This window comes from Protomyctophum bolini (assembly GCF_963924005.1).
Source record: "Protomyctophum bolini genome assembly, chromosome: 2".
NCBI classification, from domain to species: domain Eukaryota; kingdom Metazoa; phylum Chordata; class Actinopteri; order Myctophiformes; family Myctophidae; genus Protomyctophum; species Protomyctophum bolini.
The window spans coordinates 3020416-3046617 of NC_137863.1; the positions used below are offsets into that span (position 1 = coordinate 3020416).

General features: G+C 44.6%; 1 long non-coding RNA gene across 1 annotated transcript; it reads right to left on the bottom strand.

The window, feature by feature from the left end:
• Positions 1–11898: 11898 nt before the first annotated feature.
• Positions 11899–18833, bottom strand: LOC308323042. Its single transcript, XR_013964794.1, has 3 exons — positions 18238–18833; positions 17447–17521; positions 11899–14076 (listed from the first exon to the last, which is right to left on the bottom strand). It is a non-coding gene; the product is annotated as an uncharacterized lncRNA (long non-coding RNA).
• Between the last annotated feature and the right edge of the window lie 7369 nt (positions 18834–26202).

Below are 26202 nucleotides of genomic sequence, written 5' to 3' on the forward strand. Positions count from 1 at the left end.
ACACACACACACACACACACACACACACACACACACACACACACACACACACACACACAGCGTAGGTATAACGCACAATGAGCTGCTCAGTCCTCGATCCGCATCACGCACCGGCGGCAGCAGTAATGTGAAATATTCACACTGGGACAAAAGATACACCGGGGGGGGGGGGGGGAGTAGGGCATGGACATACAGTATACTGTGTGTGTGTGTGTGTGTGTGATACAAGCATGCATGTGCTGTGCACGAGTTTGTGTGTGTGTGTGTGTGTGTGTGTGCATGCGAAACTCATCACTTAATTTAACTCTATACGTGCAGATCTAACACTCAGAAGATATTTTTAAGAATCTGATCTCGGGTCAGAATGGGTTAACACTCTATGAGTGTTAGATCTGCACGTATAGAGTTAAATTAACATGGAGGATTTGACCCGTTTGTGAACAAACTTTCCCACAGAATCGTTTCGCATGCACACACACACACACACACACACACACACACTCGCACACACACACATGCTTGTATCACACGCACACACACACACACACACACACACACACAGTATACTGTATGTCCATGCCCTACTCCCCCCCCCCCCCCCCCCCCGGTGTATCTTTTGTCCCAGTTGTCAAGTTGCTCTTCGATTTTTCAAAAATATAGCAGAGCTACAAGCTCGTAGCGAATAAAATAGCCTACAATTGAAACCTGCTATACTGCAGTGATTTTCTCCATGCGTTCAATGCCTTTCTGCGTCTGTGTGTGGACACAATATCTGTGTCGTATGGGCAGGGATTTGTTTTTAAACAGAGGACCAAAATATCCGTTTAGCAAAAATGTCCATAACCCAGGCCTATATGGATATATAATATATATATATATTACTGGTAATAGAGCGTAGTCCTTTCATGACGACGCCAGGCCCAGGAAATAATTCCCAATGCATTTTCCCCATTTATTTATTTAAAGACCTTTTAAGCGTCGTACGAAGCCAACTCTTGTCGTGACAAGTCATGACAACAAACACAATATTTTGGACCAAACAAATAATTACAAAGAAGAAAAACAACAACAACAAAAAAAGTGTTCTTTTTCTACTTTCTAATTATTTGTTCAGCCCGAAACATTGTGTTTATATTGTCACGATTTGTCACGACAAGAGTCGTCTTTGTCCCGCGGCGTAAACGTCTGTAAATAAACACTTTGTGAAAAGTCTATGGGGAAAATTAACGGGGAATTATTTTCCGGGACGGGACTGCGACGGCTCTACTGTATATACCTGTAACTTTTCCAAACGCTGTATATGGACTTTAACCCATTCTGACCGGGCACCCATTTTGGTGTTAGCAACATGTTATGCTTTACCTATTGAAAAATAGCAGATCTACAAGCTCATATCGCGCCACCGAGTGGCGCGATATGAGCTTGTAGGTCTGCTATTTTTGAGAACGACTGACATTTTTAGAATCTGATCTCAGGTCAGAATGGGTTCATCAGACCAGTGTGTGTCCAGTGGAAACCTCGTATGAATCTGATCTCAGGTCAGAATGGGTTAAATACATCTGTGTACGACCGTCGGTACATTATTTATATAACCATGATGTTATATAGAGTTATAGACGTTTAAATCTGGGCCAGATCTAAAAACAAAACCAAAGTATAAAGAGCAACTACTACAGTATGTGATATACTCGGTATAAGGATATCTACATGATTGTTATCATATCGTTTACTACAAAACCACAATACTTACAAAGAAATGCAAAAACATATTTTAAAAAAAGTGTCTCAAACCGAACTGGGTCGAATTATATGAACTACAACAGGGTTCATATTATATGAAATACAGCAGGGTTCATATTATATGAACTACAACAGGGTTCATATTATATGAACTACAACAGGGTTCATATTATATGAACTACAACAGGGCTCGTATTATATGAACTACAACAGGGTTCATATTATATGAACTACAGCAGGGTTCATATTATATGAACTACAACAGGGTTCATATTATATGAACTACAACAGGGCTCGTATTATATGAACTACAACAGGGTTCATATTATATGAACTACAGCAGGGTTCATATTATATGAACTACAACAGGGTTCATATTATATGAACTACAGCAGGGTTCATATTATATGAACTACAACAGGGTTCATATTATATGAACTACAACAGGGTTCATATTATATGAACTACAGCAGGGGACCCAAACTTTTCAGATCGAGACCCAAAAAAAGAGAAAACGTGAATAGTCAAAATAGTGAATAGTCAAAATAGCAGAACTATACAAGCGCACAACAAATGTATTTTTTAACCCATTTTTGGGCGGTAACCCCCTTTGGTGTATTAACTAAGCATTACGTAATACTTCAGCTATTGAAAAATAGCAGATCTACAAGCTCATAGGGCGCCACCGAGTGGCACGCTACGAGCTTGTAGTTCTGCTATTTTTGAAAAATCATGAAAATGTGGCACACAAAAAAAGAAGTTTTTATGTTACTTTGACGTCAGGCCTAAATGGGTCAATGGAATGTCTTAGATTAGTTTTATTTTTGACGATGGGTTTAGTTCTCAGATTGCAGTTTACCTAATCATCACAGAGAGATATATTCTAGATATAAACAGGTATTCTGGGAATCAACCGTTTGCTGGACTCTCTCTAACAGCCCTCTGCTGCCCCCTAGTGCCGGAAACAAAAGACTACGCTGCGGCAGTCTCAAAGAGGTGTCCTTGGTGGTTTCACAACTCCTCTAGGGCAGAGAGTCCTGTGTGTTCTCTGAGGTTGACCTGATGCTGCTGACCTCTCCGTGAGGCTGGGCAGAGCGAGGAGATGAACGGCGCTTTATTAATGTCAGGCCTGCGATGTGTGAAGCTTTGCACACGGAGGAGCCTCTCGCGGAGTACAGTGGGGCCTCTCAGAACGCACCACAGACACTCTGAGCCGCGCACATCTGGTGTGAATCAGCAGAGCTTACACAAACACACGCACACACACACAGATGCGCACGCACGCACATATGTACACGCACACACGCACGCACGCACGCACGCACGCTTCCAAAAGATCCCCTTAAGAAAATCCCTCTCAACTCCTGAACTTCCGACATGACCGGGGTCAACACGCCTGCCCTGCGTCTATTAGCGCACACACCACAGCCGTGTAATAAGATCTGGGAAGCCGTTACAGAACAGGAGGTTCACACACACAGGCAGGCACGCACACGCACACACGGGCACGCACACACACACACACACACGGACACACACACACACACACACACAATACAGTTTAAACACGGAGAATTGCCCATGCGTGATTTAAAAGGGGGGGTGAAATAAAATGCTTGAATTACAGTACAGGAAATATCGATATTGCACTAATGAATTGAATTCTAAATTAACGAAGGCAATAAAATGTATCCTCCTCTCACAAGCAGAGCGCCCCCCGCTGGTGGAAAATAAAATCTACAAGCTGTGTCACCCCGCCCCCACATTGTGAATGACGTGTAGATTGGCTATTTCCGCCCAGACTCCGCCCAGACTCCGCCCAGACTCCACGCATCGCGTCCTGACAGCCAATCGGCAAAGAGAGAGTCAACCAGGTGCTCGATGGAGGTGCAATAAAAGTAAATAAAAATCACACCTGTGTGAACCGAGTGGTGCAACTCCCCTCTCTCCCCACCCCTCCTCTCTCTCTCTCTCTCTCTCTCTCATTAGCAGGCAGCAGGCACAGCATACCCCTCTCTCTGTTTCTGGCGCCCCCTACTGGTATTAATGAGTCACATACTCGTGTCGTTCCAATTTCACGCATGCGCGCACACCACTCGTGCTCATGACTACACACAGGTACACACACACAGGTACACGGACATTGCTGGTTGTAGGAGTGGTTGCACCACTCAAAAATAGAGTCGACATGGTGCTACAAAGGTCTGTGGGACTGACTGGAATACTAGGAAATAAGGTCTGTGTGGTACTGACTGGAATACTAGGAAATAAGGTCTGTGTGGGACTGACTGGAATACTAGGAAATAAGGTCTGTAGGACTGACTGGAATACTAGGAAATAAGGTCTGTGGGACTGACTGGAATACTAGGAAATAAGGTCTGTGGGACTGACTGGAATACTAGGAAATAAGGTCTGTAGGACTGACTGGAATACTAGGAAATAAGGTCTGTGGGACTGACTGGAATACTAGGAAATAAGGTCTGTGGGACTGACTGGAATACTAGGAAATAAGGTCTGTAGGACTGACTGGAATACTAGGAAATAAGGTCTGTGGGACTGACTGGAATACTAGGAAATAAGGTCTGTAGGACTGACTGGAATACTAGGAAATAAGGTCTGTGTGTGACTGACTGGAATACTAGGAAATAAGGTCTGTAGGACTGACTGGAATACTAGGAAATAAGGTCTGTAGGACTGACTGGAATACTAGGAAATAAGGTCTGTGTGTGACTGACTGGAATACTAGGAAATAAGGTCTGTGGGACTGACTGGAATACTAGGAAATAAGGTCTGTGGGACTGACTGGAATACTAGGAAATAAGGTCTGTGGGACTGACTGGAATACTAGGAAATAAGGTCTGTGTGACTGACTGGAATACTAGGAAATAAGGTCTGTGTGGGACTGACTGGAATACTAGGAAATAAGGACTGTAGGACTGACTGGAATACTAGGAAATAAGGTCTGTGTGACTGACTGGAATACTAGGAAATAAGGTCTGTAGGACTCTGCAATACTAGAAATGAGGAGAGGGAGTCTGCAATGCCCAGACACCATATACTGTACATATATAAACACCGCAGCGGCGCGGAGTGCATGACGTTATGAGACAACTGGAGAGCAGGAACGGATGCACAACAGAGACAGCGTTTGTTTCCCCTGACAAATATGACTATGTAATATTTGTCTGGTTTGGCTTTTTTTATTTGTACTAAGCGACTGGAAACAAATCTATATCTCCAGGTTTGAACGCACCTTCAGATTGTGTTAAACAGGCTGTAGGTAGGCTGAGAGGCGTCTCCATCGAAGAGGCCCGTTCCATTACTGGGAATGAAGCAGCAGGAAATACCTCCTCCATTCTTCACGTCCCTGTGGAACAGTGGAAGTCCCTCTGCCAGTGTCTGTTGAATATAGGAAGGTCAGAGAAGAAGAGTGTAATAATTCTATTTTGTTTTTAACCCATTCTGACCGGGCACCCATTTTGGTGTTGGCATCATGTTATGCTTTAGCTATTGAAAAACAGCAGACCTACAAGCTCATAGCACGCCACCGAGTGGCGCGCTACGAGCTTGTAGGTCTGCTATTTTTGAAAAATTCGAAGAACGACTGACATTTTTTAGAATCTGATCTCAGGTCAGAATGGGTTCATCAGACCAGTGTGTGTCCAGTGGAAACCTCGTATGAATCTGATCTCAGGTCAGAATGGGTTAATTCATCATGACTTGTCTACCACCGAGTTAGAATAAATGTTGTGTCACAGACACCCATTTTGTGCCAGGGACCTCGATAAGAGTGCTTTCGTTGTTTTCGGAATTATTTCAAATTGTGTATGTATATAGAGGGCATGGGTGTGACATCATCATCATCATCATCATACCCGTACTGTAGGTTATGCAGGAACACCTAAAATAACACTTGATTTGACATCACTTTATGCATGCGCATACCCTCTATTGAAAATGTCTACAAAAGTGCACAACGTGATGATGTAGAACAGCTTATGCGGTCCAACAGAAGACAAAGTGCAGTAACACACTGACTTATGTGCGTATCCCTAAGGTCAAATTACCCTTCGTTATTTTTGGGGGGATAAACAATGACCTTTAGAATCCATTTACTGTAGACATTTAGACATGTAGACATTTTTAAAGCTCAGCTCAAGACTCACTTCTACAACATTGCTTTTAATTGATCTTTTATTTTTGTTATTTTTGTTATTCATGTCCTCACTGTATTGCATTACTGCTTGTTTTTAATGTTGTTGCCTTGCTTTTCTTTTATTCTCCATTTTTCTGTAAAGCACTTTGAGCTGCATTTCATGTCATGAAAGGTGCTATACAAATAAAGTTTTATTATTATTATTATTATTATTTAGAACCTATTTACAATTAGTGTAATATCAATTATTTGCCGATATCTCCTTTGGCTGAACAGTTGAAACACTTTTAAAACCATTATCAGCCAATTTTATTTCCCGTGTAGTTACTACACTTTGGCTTTGTAGGGCCGTTTGTACAGCTGTATGAAAAAGATATGAAATGGTTCCTCATTTAGCTGGGACCCCCGTGGAACCCCCTCAAGGACCACCGAGGCTACCCCGACACTAGCCTCGCCCTGGAACCCCCTCAAGGACCACCGAGGGTACCCCGACACTAGCCTCGCCCTGGAACCCCCTCAAGGACCACCGAGGGTACCCCGACACTAGCCTCGCCCTGGAACCCCCTCAAGGACCACCGAGGGTACCCCGACACTAGCCTCGCCCTGGAACCCCCTCAAGGACCACCAAGGGTACCCCGACACTAGCCTCGCCCTGGAACCCCCTTAAGGACCACCGAGGCTACCCCGACACTAGCCTCGCCCTGGAACCCCCTCAAGGACCACCGAGGGTACCCCGACACTAGCCTCGCCCTGGAACCCCCTCAAGGACCACCGAGGGTACCCCGACACTAGCCTCGCCCTGGAACCCCCTCAAGGACCACCAAGGGTACCCCGACACTAGCCTCGCCCTGGAACCCCCTCAAGGACCACCAAGGGTACCCCGACACTAGCCTCGCCCTGGAACCCCCTCAAGGACCACCGAGGGTACCCCGACACTAGCCTCTCGCGTAACGACACTAATATCACTGCGTGGATTATATTATAGTCTCGTCTCTCTCAGTGTTAAGATTTTTTTCTCTCAATGTCCCGCCCCATATTTGAGGAGAGTTGCACATACTCTCTGAATGCTCTTTCAAGCTGCGATGACTAAAACTAAGACTAAATAAATTGTCAATTTTGTCAATTAAAAGAAAACTAGACTAAAATGTTAAACCACTTCTCAACAACTCTTCATATAATTGGTCCTCACTAATAATCATGATAAAATGGCACCATTTTTTTCTACTCACGTCTGTGTCTCATAGGAGGGCTGTGGGCAGTTCAGAAACCGTCCTCCTGTGACATCGATGGGGAATACAAGCCAATAGAAACTGCAGGCAAAAAAGGAAGCAATCATTTTTTATCTTTATTTATTAAGAAAATCGGTCTAACGATGATGACACTGGTAGACGGGTTTCTGAACTGACCACAGACCTCCTATGAGACACAGACTGAGTAGAATTATTTTTTGCCATTTTATCATGATTATTAGAGAGAACCTATTATATGAAGTTGAAAAGACGAGTCATTTTATGTTTGCATTTTATGCATGCTGAAAATAGCAGATCTACAAGCATGTGAACTTCGGCTATTTTCAGCATGCAAGTGTGAAGATCTGCCATTACGACTGCCATCACGCCTGCCAAAATATAAAGACTAAAACTAAATACAATTTTATTCAATAGACTATGACTAAAACTACACTGTAGTACCTGGTCACATTGATGCTTGGTGTCCTTGGGGTCATCTGGGCTTTCAGGGACCACCTGTCCTGGGCGCAGATCTCCCACCTCAAACTCAACCCCATGGAAAAACTGACCTGGACAAAAAAATACAAATAAAATACCCATTTTACACCAAGAATAATCATTGTTCTTCTGCCTTGGTAGCCATTTTGTCATGATAATACTTTAAAGTCAATTCTATCCCTTGATCTTAATTCATACCACAACAACAATAGCCTATACAACAGTTATGTTTTGCATGTGCGGCATACTGTATACGTCCCACCTCCTGGCCTGATATAAATAGCACAATCCTGCCCCCTGGTGTCGACAGTTGTACCTAGCAGGCCATGAGCCTCCGAGCACAGACAGACATAAGTGGTTTCCTCTACTGATTTATTTTAAAGCGATCTTCAACCCTCCAAACCCACCGTGAAAACTATAAACAATACAATAAAACAAGCACGTTACAATTAACATAAAATGACATGCACAGCCAGCCACAGCATGTAGATGCAAACAGTTTTACACAAGTAAAATTGTAAATACAGACATTAAACAAACAACAAATACCTCGTTGGCTGCGTGTAAACAAAGAAGGGAATCTCTCGAGTCTTCAGGTCCTTATAACCTTTCTTATGACAGTTAGACAGTCTCTTGTGAACTTTCTTATAAAGTCTCAATTGTGTGACCAGAGTAAACCCGGAGCTTCTGCACCTTGCTGGCTGCTTCTAGCTGCTTGTGGCTTGATTGCATACACAAAACTTCTGTGTACCAATTGAGATGATGAGAGCAGACCAAACGAGACACAGAATGTGGCTTTGACCCTTCAAAATAAAAGCATTACAACAACTTGACACAAAATAAATGAAATAATGTTTTAACATGAATGTGACTTAACTATGAACTTGGACCTTTTAGAAATATAAATTATATTACTTGTAGTGGCAACAGTTACATCTACACCACACCTGACCCTGACTGCAGTTCCTGCCTGAACTCTCACACTGCTCCATTTAGCAAATTGGAATATAACTGCTGTATGTCTATGAAACACAATAATTAAGCTAATGCTACTTAAGTAAACAAGCTCTATAACCAGAGCACAAAAAGTCCCTGCATGTTCACATAAAAAAAAAAAAAGGAGAATCCTAAAGCGGTCTCCCTCTTTCCTCAAATGCCGATCTTATTTATTCATATATTCACTTCCTCTCTGTGTCCATTGATCTCCTCAAACCCGAGCCTGCTGTGTTTCCCATGTTATTATTGAGCCCATGTGTTTTACAGGTTAACATCCAATAGTCGGCACTTTGAATTCAACGCAGGCATTTATCCACTATTCCACTTTAATGCTTCCGCTTGCAGCCTGCAGCCTCTGGCTGTGTTTGTGGCCGTTCTTCAAACGACTCAGCTTCAAATGTACAGTAGACACACAGAATAGGCTAGCTTGCTGCTGGAGACGGTCCATTTCTGTAAGGTTTGTGGCCCTCTGATGTTATACTGTTGTCAGCTGAAGGGAGGACGATTCACTTACATGCTCAATTTAACCATAACCCTATTTTAGGCATGGCATTATACTGTAGGAGCAAACGTTTACAGAAACTTTCCAAAATAGCTAAAAAGTGAAAATGATATATATATTATATATATGTCAACAATAATGTAAATAATCATTTCCTGTCCATTTCCTTATTAAAGACGGTGTGCCGTGATAAACGTGTTCTATAAAATATAAATATCGGGTCGGGAAAAATCGGTATCGGCAGATGTGCTCAAAATCAATTTCAGCCATTTGAAACTAACCGATATACAAGCTCACAATGTGTTGCGTCGTGACACATTGTGAGCTTGTAGATCTGCTATTTACACAAATATTTGAATACATTTTAGGCATTTGAAAACTTGTAAAATGGGACATATCAAAAGTATAGTAGTATTTCTACACTGCTGTATTGATACTTTTTTTTTACCCTGCAAATAATCGGATATCGGTCATAATGTCATAATCATGCACCCCTAGAAATCACTGACCGATTTAAAGATGGGGTGCCGTAATTTTTGTATTTTTTCCCAGTTTTCCATTGTGTTTATGAGGCGACAGTACTTCATTAGACCTCTTGGTGTGGTTTTGTGCAATTATGTCTTCCCTTTGTATTTAGGGTTTCTTCCTGGAGGCTGAAACCTTGACATTCAAACGTGCCAATGAAAAAAAACAGTGAGATAGTGACATCACACTGTCATGGGCATGCATGCATGGGGGGGGGGGCATGGTCACAAAAGGACAGAGATCTTGATAACAGATTCACATCAACACCACGAATAAAAACCATAAACATTTTTCATGGGACAAGAAAGATATCTGATTAACGCTCGCCCACCTGCCACAGCGTGCCCAGTGCCCACGTCTGCTTTTCTTTATAATCGTCTCTGCCAGGACAACGTCTCTTCTCTTCTATGTTCCCATATAGCAGGGTTCCCCAATTAGCGGCCCGCGGGCCATCTGCGGCCGCAATTCTTTTTGGGGGGGGGGGGGGGAGGTCCAAGCTATAAATGGCATTAAATGGGGGTCAGTAGCCTCTGCATGTCAAACTGGGGGTCCTTTTCAAATGGGGTCTTGCCCTGAACATTAATGTCCAGGGCAAGACCTCGACCTCGCGCGTGCCGACTCGGCCCCCAGCCTGGTACCGTAGTCAAAATATGGCCCTTGAGGAAAATGTATTGGGGAACCCTGCCATATAGGGTGCCTGCACAATTGCATACTTTACTTGCAACCATCTACACCCGCAGATACCTCGAGTCCTGCTGCCCAGAGAAGGCACCCAGCCTGTCAGAGAGGTCTGTGCTAAGAGGAGCACGCTTTTCTAGTTTGTAAGGGCAGACATATAAACATTTGTCTATCATTAAATATGTATTATTAAATAATCATATATTGGCCGTTATTAGTATTACACATCATGCACCAATGTTGGATGGAGAATGTTCTACAGAGGGCAAGGTTGTCTGTAGTACTTCCTGAACGTGACGTCACTGACTACACCTCTGTCACCTGCACTTCTACCTGTTCCGGTGTCCGATGGTGGTGTTGTTGTAATGATACTACAGAGCAGAGCGGCAGCACAGCCGTATCATTGCCGCCTGATAAATAAATATGCCTACAAGGCTAAAGATAAAGTCTACCGAGTAGTAAGAGTTCTATTAAATCTCCACCGCAACGCACCATCATGCTGAACAGAGAGAATAGATCTACAAGATCACAACACATGATCTCACAGTGCGATCCGATATGCTGAGAGCTTGTGGATACTTGTGAGGGTTTGTTTTTGCGAACGCAGTGAGCACTTACTATGAGACCTAGCAGATCATGTCTGTCTGTCTGTCTGTCTGTCTGTCCGTGTGTCTGTCCCGCTATCCAAATATGGAGTGTGTTGCATCAGCAATCACTCAGCTCCATATATGGGCACAAAAGGGGCCAGGTCCACTCAGCTCCACATATGGGCACAAAAGGGGCCAGTGATTTGTTTGTTGTGGACCTGGCCCCTTTTGTGCCCATATATGGAGCCGAGTGACACTAATTCGTAATTTATTCTAATTGTTATTGCAATTTACGATCTGCGTTCGCTTCCCGCGTCCGCGCGTCTTACTCGTGTTATTGTCTGTTCCGTTTTGTGTCCGATGGTTTTGTTTTGTCTCTGGTCTTATTTCCTATGTTTTGTTTGTGGTCATGTATGTCTTGTATTTTAAAATGGAAAAAAAAACCTAAATACAAAATATATATTTAAAGAAACACACTTGGGAGTTGGACGCTTGCGTCTGAGCAGGTTCTGCGGGCCAGTCCCGTATTCTGTTTGGCCATCACTTCCAGAAAGGACACGGCGTTTCCAAATCCCAGAGATTTCCATTTATTAACCCATTCTGACCGGGCACCCATTTTGGTGTTTAGCATCATGTTATGCTTTACCTATTGAAAAATAGCAGATCTACAAGCTCATATCGCGCCACCGAGTGGCGCGATACGAGCTTGTAGGTCTGCTATTTTTGAAAAATTCGAAGAACGACTGACATTTTTAGAATCTGATCTCAGGTCAGAATGGGTGAATCAGACCAGTGTGTTGTCCAGTGGAAACCTCGTATGAATCTGATCTCAGGTCAGAATGGGTTAAAGAAACACACTTGGAGTTGGATGCTTGCGTCTGAGCAGGTTCTGCGGGCCAGTCCCGTATTTTGTTTGGCCATCACTTCCAGAAAGGACACGGCGTTTCCAAATCCCAGAGATTTCCATTTATTAATTAATAGCGCCACGCACATTTCCCTGGATCCTGCATGTATTTATGTGCACACATACAATAAATGGGTTAGACAAGACACTATGACAGTACAAGCAAAGGACTTTTCACGTCTAATGAATCATCATTATTTGCTTATATTTGTCATAATTTCAGATTTTTTTTTTTTTTTAATTTAAATTTTTATCCCACGATTTTGTAACCCAGTTTTCTTTTCACCCAGTGCCAATTATCTAATGTAATCCTGGGCGCTTCACTTCCTCTGCCTACCTGGGGGGGGCAGCGGACTGACCTCATGCCTCCTTCTATGCATGAGGAGTCCAAGCTGCTTCTTTTCACCTGACAGAGGGGAATTTCCCCGGCCGGACGTAGCGCGTGGAAGGGACACGTTATTCCGACCAGTTCCTTTCCCCTCCATCAGGCGCCCCGGCTGGCCAGGGGGAGGCAGTTTAGTGACCAGGATTACTGCATGTTTTTGTGAGGGTATCTACCCTAGGGGACACGGGGAGAACATGCAAAGTCCACACAGAAAGGCCCTTTCGCCAACCCCCACCTCGGGTATGGGCACTGATGACGCGGAGGAGGGAACACGCCGCCAGTGCCCACAGCGTCCCCAGCGGGAATCGAACCCAGGACCTTCTAGCTGTGAGGCGACAGCACTACCAACTGTGCCACCGTGCCCCTTAGCTTTCAGATTTTCAGCACAAATAAAGCTTTGACTACAAACTGTGGCAAGCAAAGGTCTTTTCATCTGTATGAATTATCATGTGTCCTTTCAGATGTCCAGCACGACTAAAGCTTTCGTTACAAACTGTACAAGTAAAGGGTCTTTCACCTGTATGACTCATCATGTGGGTCTTCATATTTCCACTAGTGGTAAAGCTTTTGTTACAAACTGTACAAGAAAATGGCTTTTCATCTGTATGAATCATCATGTGTCCTTTCAGATGTCCAGCTTGTCTAAAGCTTTTGTTACAAACTGTACACGTAAAGGGTCTTTCGCCTGTATGACTCAGCATGTGTGTCTTCATATTTCCACTTGTAGTAAAGCTTTTGTTACAGACTGTACAAGCAAAGGACTTTTCATCTGTATGAATCATCGTCTGTCCTTTCAGATGTCCAGCTTCTGTACAAGCAACAGGCTTTTCGCCTGTATGACTCATCATGTGTGTTTTCAGAGTTCCCGGATGTTTGAAGCTTTGACTACAAACTGTGCACGCAAAGGGCTTTTCGTCTGTATGAATCCTCCGGTGTGTTTTCAGAGTATCAACTCTGTTAAAGCTTTGGTTACATACTGTGCAAGCAAAGGGCTTTTCGTCTGTATGAGTCCTCATGTGTGTTTTTAGATTTCCAGATTTCGTAAAGCTTTGACTACAAACTGTGCAAGCAAAGGTTTTCCCACCTGTATGACTCCTCATGTGTGTTTTCAGAGTTCCAGCTCGGTTAAAACTTTGGTTACATACTGTGCAGAAAAAGGGCTTTTCAACTGTATGCGTCCTCATGTGTGTTTTCAGAGTATCAGCTCGATTAAAGGTTTGGTTACACGCTGTGCAAGCAAAGGGCTTTTCACCCGTATGAATCATCATGTGTTTCTTCACATTCCCACTAGTGGTATAGCTTTTGTTACAAATTGGACAAGCAAAGGACTTTTCCACCGTACGAGTCCTCGTGGATGGCGTTTGTTTTGTTGATTTCAGGTCCTGGGACGGCTTGTTCCTCATTGACAATCTTTGTCCTTCCACAGGTTGTCTCGTGTGTGATTTCAGTGTGTTTAAAGCCGACTGCTGTTCACTGGCCACCCGCTCATCACTGCCTTCTACATCAGATTCAGAACAGTGTGAAGGCCAGTCATTACTGTCCTCAGTGATGTCAGATTCAGAACAGTGTGAAGACAAGAGCTGGTCATCACCAGTTGGTTGTGAACGTACCCAGTACTCTAGATAAGCTTGTGTTTTCATGTGTTCAGTTGAGGTGCTGGTTAGAGGCTCCGTCTGTCCATTTTCACCATCATCTTCACTTTTCACTGCTAGTAATGTCAACGATGACCCTGTAGCCTCCTCTGGTCTTTGAAGCAACTCCTCCTGCTGTTCCTCTTTAATCTGTGGAGGTTCTAGTTTCACCTGGACCAGACTGGGACTCCTGTCCTGCTGTTCAGGGGAAACCTCCTCTTTACACACAGGAAGGAGTGAGAGACCTAGAAGGAGGAGAGAGGTTATGTCAACAGAGAACTCAATGTTTTGTTTTTGAGTGGTGCAACCACTCCTACATCCAGCAATGTCCGTATGTATCAGTCATCATAAGCATGAGTGGTGTGCGCATGCGTGAAATTGGAACGAGAGAAGTATGTGAGATGGCTGCCACCTGCTGGACGCAAATCCAACTTCTGACTGTCTAGGTTCGCTAAAGAAGGAAATGCAGAGCCAAAATAATAATGAAAAAATAGTTCTCAGCGACGCGGATTGATATCCATAATAAAGCTAATCTGACGGAGCAGAGAGAGAGAGAGAGAGAGAGAGAGAGAGAGAGAGAGAGAGAGGAGGGGGGAGAGAGGGGAGTTGCACCACTCGGTTCACACAGGTGTGATTTTTATTTACATGTGGGCCCATATGGCAGGATCCTATATCCTGTTTGTGTAGCTTGAGGCTGCTTGATGTACAAATACTTCCCACGACCATGATGTACAAGAACACCACCTGGATGTTACACTAGTGTGTCACAGAGGACAGGGGGACCAATCCTCAATGCTGAGTCCGTGCCAAGCAGGGAGGCATTGGGCCGTACAAAACAATGCTGCACGCCATTTCTGTGAGACAGGAAGCGGAGCAGAACGTAGGCTGGAATGAACTCCTCAGTGACAGACTGGCCTGCTTTCAAATCCCACTGCAAAAGGGAATGGAGAATGGAGAATGGAGGGCACATTTTGTTGTGTTGCGGCGGTAGCTAGAGGAAGCATGCCAGTGGGGTAACGGTGAGAGCTGTGGGGGCACAGCCGTCTTGCGTGACAGGTAGCGACGCTTGGAGGCAGCGCTGTTAGAGCAACGAGTCGGTAACGAAGGAAGTTGGAGATCCATGCCCAACCCGGCTATGCGATACACGTGTCAGAGTACCCGTTCCACCCATTTGTCTGTGTCCCTTTATTCCTACCCGTTCTGAATATATGAACAGCAAATATATATATATATATATATATATATATATATATATAGAATATTAGTGGTCCATGACATGAAAATGTTTGAGAACGACTGCTCTAAAAAAACATTGGACAATGATGTTCGACAGTCAGCAATATTGTTGCTTATTCTAGATTTATTTTCGGATTTTCTGACTTTATCTGGCCTGTTAACATGTTCATAGACCTGGTCGCTTGTTTCCCTCTCAGTCAATGTGGCAACGCTGGTCATTGCCGTGTTGACTTCCGTATGATAATGTAGCTTAGCACACAACAGCTAGGACAGGCGTAGGCAACCTGCTGCTCTAGAGCCGCATGTGGCTCTTAGGCCCTCTCCCGTGGCTCCCAGTTGCTAGGGCAAAGAAGTATTTTATTGTATTTCAATCATAATTTATTATTGTAGTATGCATAAAGTTATTCTTTCATTTTGATATTGCAAAACAATGTTGCCTATACACCAGATAAAAATAAGAAATGTATGAATGCCAAGACATCTTTGTTTGTTTTCACCACCAATGCTGCATGCTGGCTTACTGGTATACTTGTATACTGTATACACAAATACAGTTTGCTTTATTAAAGCAAACATATTTCTGCGGCTCCAGATAGAATTGTAATACTTTTTGGGGCCAAAATGGCTCTTTTGATAATAAAGGTTGCCTACCCCTGAGCTAGGAGGATGCAACAGGCTGCTGCCGTCATGTTTAAAAGTATTTTGCGCAATTTATGTCCCCGAATGTATGGATATGGACTTATGGCTCCATCGCTGCCTCTTTCTTTAGTAGAAGTAGAAATTTAACGTGTTGCTGACTGTTTACCGTCCCTCTTACACGCGCGCATGCGCACACACACACACACACACACACACACACACGCACGCACACACACACACACACACACACACACACACACACACACACACACACACACACACACACACACACACACACACACACACACACACGCACACGCACACGCACACACACACGCGCCTCCTGGCCTGAGGGGGTTGGAAATATCCCGGTCACTGTGAAGGCCGTAGTACTGTAAATATGACATGAATATGAATGCAAAGAAAGTAGTGGTTCATGTGTGGACAGGCTAGCTGTCGCTGCTGTGCATGGTGAGATGTGTGCAAACCGTGTAGTTTAGCAGGAGAAGACGAACAAAGGATGCAACACACACACACACACACACACACACAGTCAGCGGCGCCAAATTGTATAGGGCACATTTTGTTGTGTTGCAGCGGTAGCTAGAGGAAGCATGCCAGTGGGGTAACGATGAGAACGGTGGCCTGTGATGCAGGTGTCGCTAAGGGGCGGAGGTGTGTGAGGGTGCGAGGTTAATTCACTAATAAATTCATTATTAATCATTAATGTGTCAAATGGGAAAAGGGGCTCCGTTAAGACCTCCATATAATTATGGTCCATGCCTGTGTGAAAAGTGGGAGTGATTCGTGCAGTTAATGATGAGATAACGCGCTGTTTCTGACATTCAGACAGACAGACAGACATTCAGACATTGTTAGAATTATTAGATAGATATACTATGATAAAATGGAGAATAGGAGAGTGCATGCAAGCACAGAAAGACAACAATGCACGGGCGTGAAAACTATTAAACACAGACAGAAGTTGTCAGAAGCACACACATGCAACATGTTATGAACGTGTGATTACCTGTTTGGGTTTTGTTTGCGCAACTGGCTCTTATTCTCCTCATTCTGTGCCGCATGTCCTCCAGGCGCGCAGCTGATAAGTGGAGATTGGTGTGATTTAGGTTTAGGTTCATGGTAGGCGTTTTATTTTATGCAGATAGTGGGTAGTCGTTAGTGTGGCAAAGTGATATTTGTATTGAGGCATGGAAGTACAGTCTGTGTCATGGACACAATGCTGGGGTCCACGTCAATATGCCGACGGTCCATTGGTCCGATCGACAACCTACCTCAAACCCTCACCCTAACCCTAACCTCCCCCGGGGCAGACACCTAAACCTAACCTTAACCCTCACCCTAACCCTAACCTCCCCCGGGGCAGACGCCTAAACCTAACCACCCACCCTCTCCCGACCCCCAGCGCACCTCGGACCAATGCTCCTTCGGAGCAATGGTCCGTCGGATCATAGGGTGCTTCCCCAATGCTGTAGGGGTGATTATCAGATAACATGCACACTGTAGGTAGGTACCTGTGGCCAGAGGCTGCTCCATGGACCTGGTGTGTCTGTGATAACAGGCATACTGTAGGTAGGTACCTGTGGCCAGAGGCTGCTCAATGGACCTGGTGTGTCTGTGTCTCTGGATAACAGGCATACTGTAGGTAGGTACCTGTGGCCAGAGGCTGCTCCATGGACCTGGTGTGTCTGTGATAACAGGCATACTGTAGGTAGGTACCTGTGGCCAGAGGCTGCTCCATGGACCTGCTGTGTCTGCGTCTCTGGCGATCTTGGGCACGGCGGCTCTCACTCTCTGTGTGTCACACACACACACACACACACACACACACCAAGCAATACAATGGGCTGTATAGGAATGAGAAAGCATACATTGACAAAGCTGAAGGTGCAACAATGGCTGTGTTTATGTGCTATAAGGCTGCTCCAATTAATTGATTAGTGATTATGGAGTTGCCGAGTGATTGGCAACTAATCATGACTAATGTAGTGATAGATTAATTGAATGGGCCTGAATAGATCTGTGTAGGCTGGAACAATTAAAAAACGTTTTGAACAGATGTCTTAATTGAGTAAGTGAACGGTCGTGCTTTGTGTAAATGGCCGTCGTGAGGTTGAAAGAGTAGCCTACTGTTCTTTTTAGATTCCACGGCACCAGCGCCATGGGGGAGGGAGGGAGGGCGCACACAGCCACACACACACACACAGCCACACACACACACACACACTGGGCCCAGCGTGTAGGCGCACTGTAGTAAATAACTGTAGTAAATATAGGCGAATAATAATGTGCATGGGATGGATTAGTGCGTGAGTGTGAATTGCGCACACTCGCAATTGCAGCTGGAGGGCGACACACACACACAGACAGACACACACACACACACACACACACACACAGCGATGTATGGATAAATCACAGAGTTGGGAAATGCGCACGCAAGCACATAAAGAAGCAATGATGCACTTGCGCGCAAACGATTAAATGTGTTCAGAGATGCAGCTGCTTACCTGCTTCGGTTTCGTTTGCACGACTGGCTCGCAAACGTTTGGCGTTACGCGTGCGTTCAGAAAGTGCGGTGCGTTTTCTTTTTGGCATGATGCGTTTTTTTGGGGGGTGTTGTTGTTTGTTGTTGGTGGAGTGGGAGACAGTGCAGAGTAGTTCACAGGTCACATCACACACAGGAGCAGTGAAAGGGGGAGGATCCTTCGGATGGCTGGCCTCTGTGCTGGTGGAGAAGTGTAGCAACTTTGGCCGTGGGATCGTGTAAAAACAATATTTGCACAGTAAATATGACAATTGCGACGGTAAAATGTAGCCTAGCCGGATTGTGGGAGCGTGCAGATTTTTTTTGCCATGGAGAGATGTGTGCTAATAGTGTGGCTCGGTCGGAGATAGACCACGGATAGATAAACGGATAAACGGCTGTGCTGTCTATTAGGAGACACACACACACACGCGGCGCCAAATTGTATAGGGCACTTTTTGTTGTGTTGCGGCGGTAGCTAGAGGAAGCATGCCAGTGGGGTAACGGTGAGAACGGTGGCCTGTGATGCAGGTGTCGCTAAGGGGCGGAGGTGTGTGAGGGTGCGAGGTTAATTCACTAATAAATTAATTATTAATCATTAATGTGTCAAATGGGAAAAAGGGCTCCGTTAAGACCTCCATATAATTATGGTCCATGCCTGTGTGAAAAGTGGGAGTGATTTGTGCAGTTAATGATGAGATAAGGCGCTGTTTCTGACATTCAGACAGACAGACAGACAGACATTCAGACATTGTTAGAATTATAGTTTGATATAGGGAGTTCTGGGTCAGGCATGCCCAAATATGGAGTGTTGTGATGTCAGAACAGGCCAGCTCCATATATGGAGCCAGGGCAGGGGCCCTGTCCAGAGCCCGGGTAGAGGCCTTTTGTGGCGGTTCTGGACAACCGTGGGTGCGACCGACCCGACACTGAGCACTGCACTCCCTGTGGGGGAGTTACACACATACAGAGACTTGGTGCATTTGTAAATAGAAGATTTAGTTTCTCGCATTCTAACGCACTGCTGTAAAAACTCTTTGAGTGCCAAAAAATGTCGACTCCCGCACATGCACGGGGCGCTGAGAGGCGTGTAACCGGCACTGTGTTACTCACAGCCTGTCTGTGTCTCACTGTGTTACTCACAGCCTGTCTGTGTCTCACTGTGTTACTCACAGCCTGTCTGTGTCTCACTGTGTTACTCACAGCCTGTCTGTGTCTCACTGCGTTACTCACAGCCTGTCTGTGTCTCACTGTGTTACTCACAGCCTGTCTGTGTCTCACTGTGTTACTCACAGCCTGTCTGTGTCTCACTGTGTTACTCACAGCCTGTCTGTGTCTCGCTGTGTTACTCACAGCCTGTCTGTGTCTCACTGTGTTACTCACAGCCTGTCTGTGTCTCACTGTGTTACTCACAGCCTGTCTGTGTCTCACTGTGTTACTCACAGCCTGTCTGTGTCTCACTGTGTTACTCACAGCCTGTCTGTGTCTCACTGTGTTACTCACAGCCTGTCTGTGTCTCACTGTGTTACTCACAGCCTGTCTGTGTCTCACTGTGTTACTCACAGCCTGTCTGTGTCTCACTGTGTTACTCACAGCCTGTCTGTGTCTCACTGTGTTACTCACAGCCTGTCTGTGTCTCACTGTGTTACTCACAGCCTGTCTGTGTCTCACTGTGTTACTCACAGCCGGTCTGTGTCTCACTGTGTTACTCACAGCCTGTCTGTGTCTCGCTGTGTTACTCACAGCCTGTCTGTGTCTCACTGTGTTACTCACAGCCTGTCTGTGTCTCACTGCGTTACTCACAGCCTGTCTGTGTCTCACTGCGTTACTCACAGCCTGCCTGTGTCTCACTGTGTTACTCACAGCCTGTCTGTGTCTCGCTGTGTTACTCACAGCCTGTCTGTGTCTCGCTGTGTTACTCACAGCCTGTCTGTGTCTCACTGCGTTACTCACAGCCTGTCTGTGTCTCACTGCGTTACTCACAGCCTGTCTGTGTCTCACTGCGTTACTCACAGCCTGTCTGTGTCTCACTGTGTTACTCACAGCCTGTCTGTGTCTCACTGTGTTACTCACAGCCTGTCTGTGTCTCACTGCGTTACTCACAGCCTGTCTGTGTCTCGCTGTGTTACTCACAGCCTGTCTGTGTCTCGCTGTGTTACTCACAGCCTGTCTGTGTCTCGCTGTGTTACTCACAGCCTGTCTGTGTCTCGCTGTGTTACTCACAGCCTGTCTGTGTCTCGCTGTGTTACTCACAGCCTGTCTGTGTCTCACTGCGTTACTCACAGCCTGTCTGTGTCTCACTGTGTTACTCACAGCCTGTCTGTGTCTCACTGTGTTACTCACAGCCTGTCTGTGTCTCACTGTGTTACTCACAGCCTGTCTGTGTCTCACTGTGTTACTCACAGCCTGTCTGTGTCTCGCTGTGTTACTCACAGCCTGTATGTGTCTCACTGTGTTACTCACAGCCTGTCTGTGTCTCGCTGTGTTACTCACAGCCTGTCTGTGTCTCACTGTGTTACTCACAGCCTGTCTGTGTCTCAGACTCAGGTGCAGTAGGTGGGAGTCATGCAGGCAGCCGTCCTCCAGGGGGCAGCAGAGCTCAGGTCTTGACTCAGGGATGCTGAGTCATGACTGGAAAGATGACTGGTAGACATCTGCTTTACACACACACACACACACACACACACACACACACACCATTATTCCATTAAGACTAGAGCTATAGTATAGATTACCAAAGTCCAGTGGCGTAATGGTGATTCTCCCCCCTCCCTCCCACCCATGCTCTATATCATAATACAGTCACTGAAGTGAAGAGGGGAAAAACAGGCATTCCTAGTTGGTCGTGTCATTGTAATGTAGGTGAACCTTTTCAAGAGGAATAGGACATCACAGTGAGTGATCCTCCAGGCCATGGGGGGGCGCCAACATGTTCTCCCCCCCCTGTGAAGGTCTCCAGGTCAGTCTCTCGGGTCTCCACATCAGCCCCACACTATACAACTTGTATAAGTGGACTCTAATACTATGCATGTATTTTTGCTTTTTCAAATGGACCGAAATAGCAATTTACATTTTAGGCATTTAGCAGACGCTCTTAATCCAGAGCGACTTACATTAAGCAAGAACAAAAAAGCATGGGAATACATCACATAAAAACATTTATCATGAAACATGTTTTTATGTGATGTATTCCCATGCTTTTTTGTTCTTGCTTAACCCATTCTGAACGGGAACCCATTTTGGTGTTGGCATCATGTTATGCTTTAGCTATTGAAAAAATAGCAGATCTACAAGCTCATAGCGTGCCACCGAGTGGCGCGCTACGAGCTTGTAGGTCTGCTATTTTTGAAAGATCGAAGAACGACTGACTTTTTTTTTAAATCTGATCTCAGGTCAGAATGGGTTAATCAGACCAGTGTGTGTCCAGTGGAAACCTCGTTATGAATCTGATCTCAGGTCAGAATGGGTTAATGCTGTAAGTCGCTATATAAAGATAATAAAGATGTACTACTACTAGTCTACAATGCATCCATGCAGCTCGTTCCATCTGGCCAACGAGCCGACAATGTTACAACTCCCTGAAAAGAGGACACTTCACTTCACACTACCGCTTGCTGCCTTTAGGGGCCTTTCAAACGTGAAGCGAGGAACGCAGGCCTCGTTGCCTGGATCAACACAGCTCTCCTCCACGTCTGCTCAAAGAGGGGCTCAACAACGCAAGCGTGAAAACAACGGAATCCAGGTCCGGTGAGTCGCGGGCGTGTGCACCAAACGAGCACGCACGCAAAACAACTTCACGGGACCGCGCTCACGTAAACAACACGCTTGCGTTGTCGCACCACGACTGCTACACGCAAAAAAACGCAGGTCTCATTGAAAATGAACTATAGGCGTGCTAGATTGCTTCATGTTTGAATTAAGGGCCTTTTCTCTCAGGCAGCTTCATGTTAAGACAACAGCTTTTTATTTTACCAGCTCAGTGGCCTTGTGGTTAGGGGGGAGCTCACCGCTCCAAATGCGGAGAACACATTTGGCAGATACAGCAATGTATGTGACAAATAGCGCTTCGGTCCCAACCCCTTTCTTAAACACCTTTAATATAAACCTCGGATGAAGCCAACTCGGCTGCTGACAAATCATGACAAACACCATTTCTTAAGTAATTAACATGTTGCTAGTGCTCTTCTAAATACTGCCAACTGATTGAGGCTTTCAGACCTTTGCTTTTATCATGACGCTCAGTCAAGCTTGTAGATGGGATATTGTTGGGCATGTCGACATGCTTCCATAGATAGTTCTGAATAGTGTAGTGAAAATAGCAAATCTGCAAGCTCACAAAGTGCCGCGACGCGACGTGTCGTGAGCTTGTAGATCTGCTCATTTCAAAATAAATCTCGAACAAAACGACACAAATCATGTAGGCCTAGGGGGGTATGTGGACAAATACCAAATTTGGGGGCCACTGACATGAAAATGTCAATGTAGTTTAAATCAATGGTTCCAAAACGTTTTAGCCCTTGACGCAATAGAGATATAAGACAATCCCCCGGGGCCTAAATGAGTGAACATAGCCGATCTACAAGATCACAACGCAGCGCCACGTTTGTTTACCTCCGAAACATTTGTTTTCTAATTTACTTAGATTTGTATTTTATTTGTTCAAGAAATTACTTCGAAACATCTTTGTTTGGTATTTGGTGTTTTTATGAAAATGTTTTTGAAATTTTAATCAAATTAAAAACAAAATGAAGTTAACAAAGAAATAATTAAGGGATCCATAAAAATGTGTCCGCTGTTTTGAGAGCTGATGGTGAAGTGAGACATTGAGCCTTTATTTGGTCCACCAACATCTAGATAGAGGGTTGATTCATCACTGCTAGCAGCTAGCTTTTTATTTAACCAGTAAAAACCACATTGAGACTGAAGTCTCTTTTACACAGTGTGAACTGGCCAAGACAAGAGGCAAAATAAGTGACACAGCTCTGCCAGTAACAAAGAATACACAACAAAAAAACAGGACAGACATACAATGCTCATAAATACAGAACCCACTACCGAAGAAGCTCAAAGGGAGAACAGGAACGTGACGAATAAGGACTAATAAATAAAAACTAAGCAACGGTAATTGCTATACAAAAAGCAAGCAGACATGTCCATTGGTCCGATCGACAACCTACCTCAAACCCTCACCCTAACCTCCCCCGGGGCAGACACCTAAACCTAACCACCCACCCTCTCCCGACCCCCAGCGCACCTCGGACCAAATGCTCCTTCGGAGGAATGGTCCGTCGGATCATAGGGTGCTTCCCGAAATATGACACCGTTCCAACTGATATCTCAAAGGGCTTTTATTTTCCCATTTCCCAACACAAAACATACAAATATTATCTTAAACACAATGAAATATGAACTATGAATGTCCTTGTTGTGACTGTTGTCGGTCAATCATGACTTCCGGATTATATGTAAACAAACACAATGAGACGTACACAAACAATCGACGGAACTACAACACTGTTTACAAACAAAGAAACCAACAACATGTAACATACCGTGTGCGCCTTCTGCCGATTCTTTTAGGAGAGCTACTTTATATTCTCTTATAATTTCTATTTGAGGACGCTCTTTTTTGACGTCAGAAGAGCTCCTCGCACCCCTGCAACTCAGCTTGTTCTATGGTTCTGCTAGCCCCGCAAGCAGAACCCGAATGTAGTAAAGTTTCTGACACTTTGATTACTTTACACATTGGGTCCTGTTTCACGCTGGGCTGCCGCCAGTTACGCACACACAAATACAATGTAAACACGCCATGAGAAACGATTCTGTGCGCTTTTACCATGTTTATTCATGTGTTGACATACGAATGTGCGAACTATAAGTACCTTACATACCATACCGACACATCTCCTGTGTCGCGGAAGCCGTTAAGTATTTTTAATCCATGATTGATTAAAAATGTCGCTTCTTCCTACCTTGTTTATTGACACCTCATTGTACCGCCTATCTGGCTAGCTAGTGGTGCTACAGCTATGACGGAGCAGATCAGAGGCAGGGACGTAGCCCGCAAAGCCAACCGCACATCGGGAGGCGGTACAATAAACGGTAAATAAACAAGAAGGAGTGACTGACACAGGAGATGTACTTATAGTTCGCACATCCGTAAGCAAACACAATAAAAAGCGCGGTAATAGCGCGCCGATCGACGAAAGGTTGAGTTTGTATATATCCGCGTTCCAACAATCGCATTGGAAAATCTTAGCATGGCCAGGAACCCTATATAAAGCGACAATCAAATTTCATAAAAGCTTTATGTAGGGTTCCGAGAGGGGCTATGGTTCTGCCTGAGCCAGCTCACACCGATGCCATTAATGCGGACTCACTTCTCCCTGCACGCCCTCACCAGGTCATAATATGAACAGCATTAAAGACCAGGCACCACACACGGCATGCCAATACAATGTGTACCCAAATAAACACGCCTATAATGTTCCCATATTGTGTTTCCGAAAGGTAAGCAATAAAATAGACTAGAAAACAGAAATACAAAAATACAAAATCCCATTGCTGGGACAGTTACAGCAGGGGCAATGTATGGGAAGTGTGCCCATGGCAATCCAAAGTGTGCCCATGGCAAGCTATGCAGCATAGCTAGCCGAATGCATCGTTGTAAAGACGTTAGCATGCTAACGGTGGCTAACGCCGGGCAGCAGCTCAATAAAATACAAGCATTATTAACCAATGAACAATAATAATAAACACGGCTTTGACTCACCCGATGGTCACCGCTTTTAGTGCAGATAAATTAATAATCACCAGGGTTGCGCAACATAAACAAAAACGCAGACGAGAGGTCTAGTTGTGCAGCATTAGCATTAGCAAACATTATAATTAACATAACGGAAGAAACATGGAGGCGGGCCTGAAACGGCAGTCAAGGCCAGCAAATATAAACCAGCTAATATAATACTTCCGGTGGGCCGTGGCCAAGCTCTTCAGAATAAAAGTACCTGCTTAGGCATACCATATTCTGAATTACCAAAAAGAGGACACATGTGCGCGTGCATGTGCGCGTGCATGTGCGCATGCATGTCGTGGATGTGCATGTGTCGTGCGCGTTTGAATTAAATGAATTTGTCAAAAAAGTTTGGCTCCTAAATTTGATCAAATATGCTCAATAGTTATGTATTTATTTAAAGCAGTGGCTCTCAAAGGTGTGATCCAGGGACCCTCATGGTTCCTTGAGGGGGTTCCAAATGGACCCATTATAGGTCTGTAACTCTGAGAGTGTAACACATGGACCCAAATGGACCCTTACAGGTCTGTAACTCTGAGAGTGTAACATATGGACCCAAATGGACAATTACAGGTCTGTAACTCTGAGAGTGTACGAATGGAACCAAATCATGGACCCTTACAGGTCTGTAACTAACTCTGAGAGTGTACTAGTACAAATGGAACCTTTTATAACTTTTAACTCTGATACTGTACAAATGGAATCAAATGGGACTCTTATGGGTCCATCTGGTTTTACTCTTGGGGGTCCTTGAAATTAAAAAGTTTAAGAACCTGTAGGCCTATGCAATGGCTTATCTCTTGTAAAAAGAGAGACCATGAGCCTATTCTCCAAACCATTATCTTATGCTTTGCTACTGTACACAATAAACCCAAGCGTTTAGGTTATAAACTGTTTTAAACACATATTTGTAACACTTTTTAAACGTGTCACAGTGTTTAGATTATAAACAGAAGAACATGTTTAATCCCTGTAACACTTTTTAAACACATAAACGTGTTTAGTATTTACAATCAAAGTCAGTCATATAGGTGTTTAGAATTTGAACACTAGGTGTTCTCGTGAGGTGTTCTCGTGAACAGTAGAACTCGTGTTCTACTGTATTGTATGAATATTAATAAACACTTGGCATTTTATTATCACACACATGGTGTT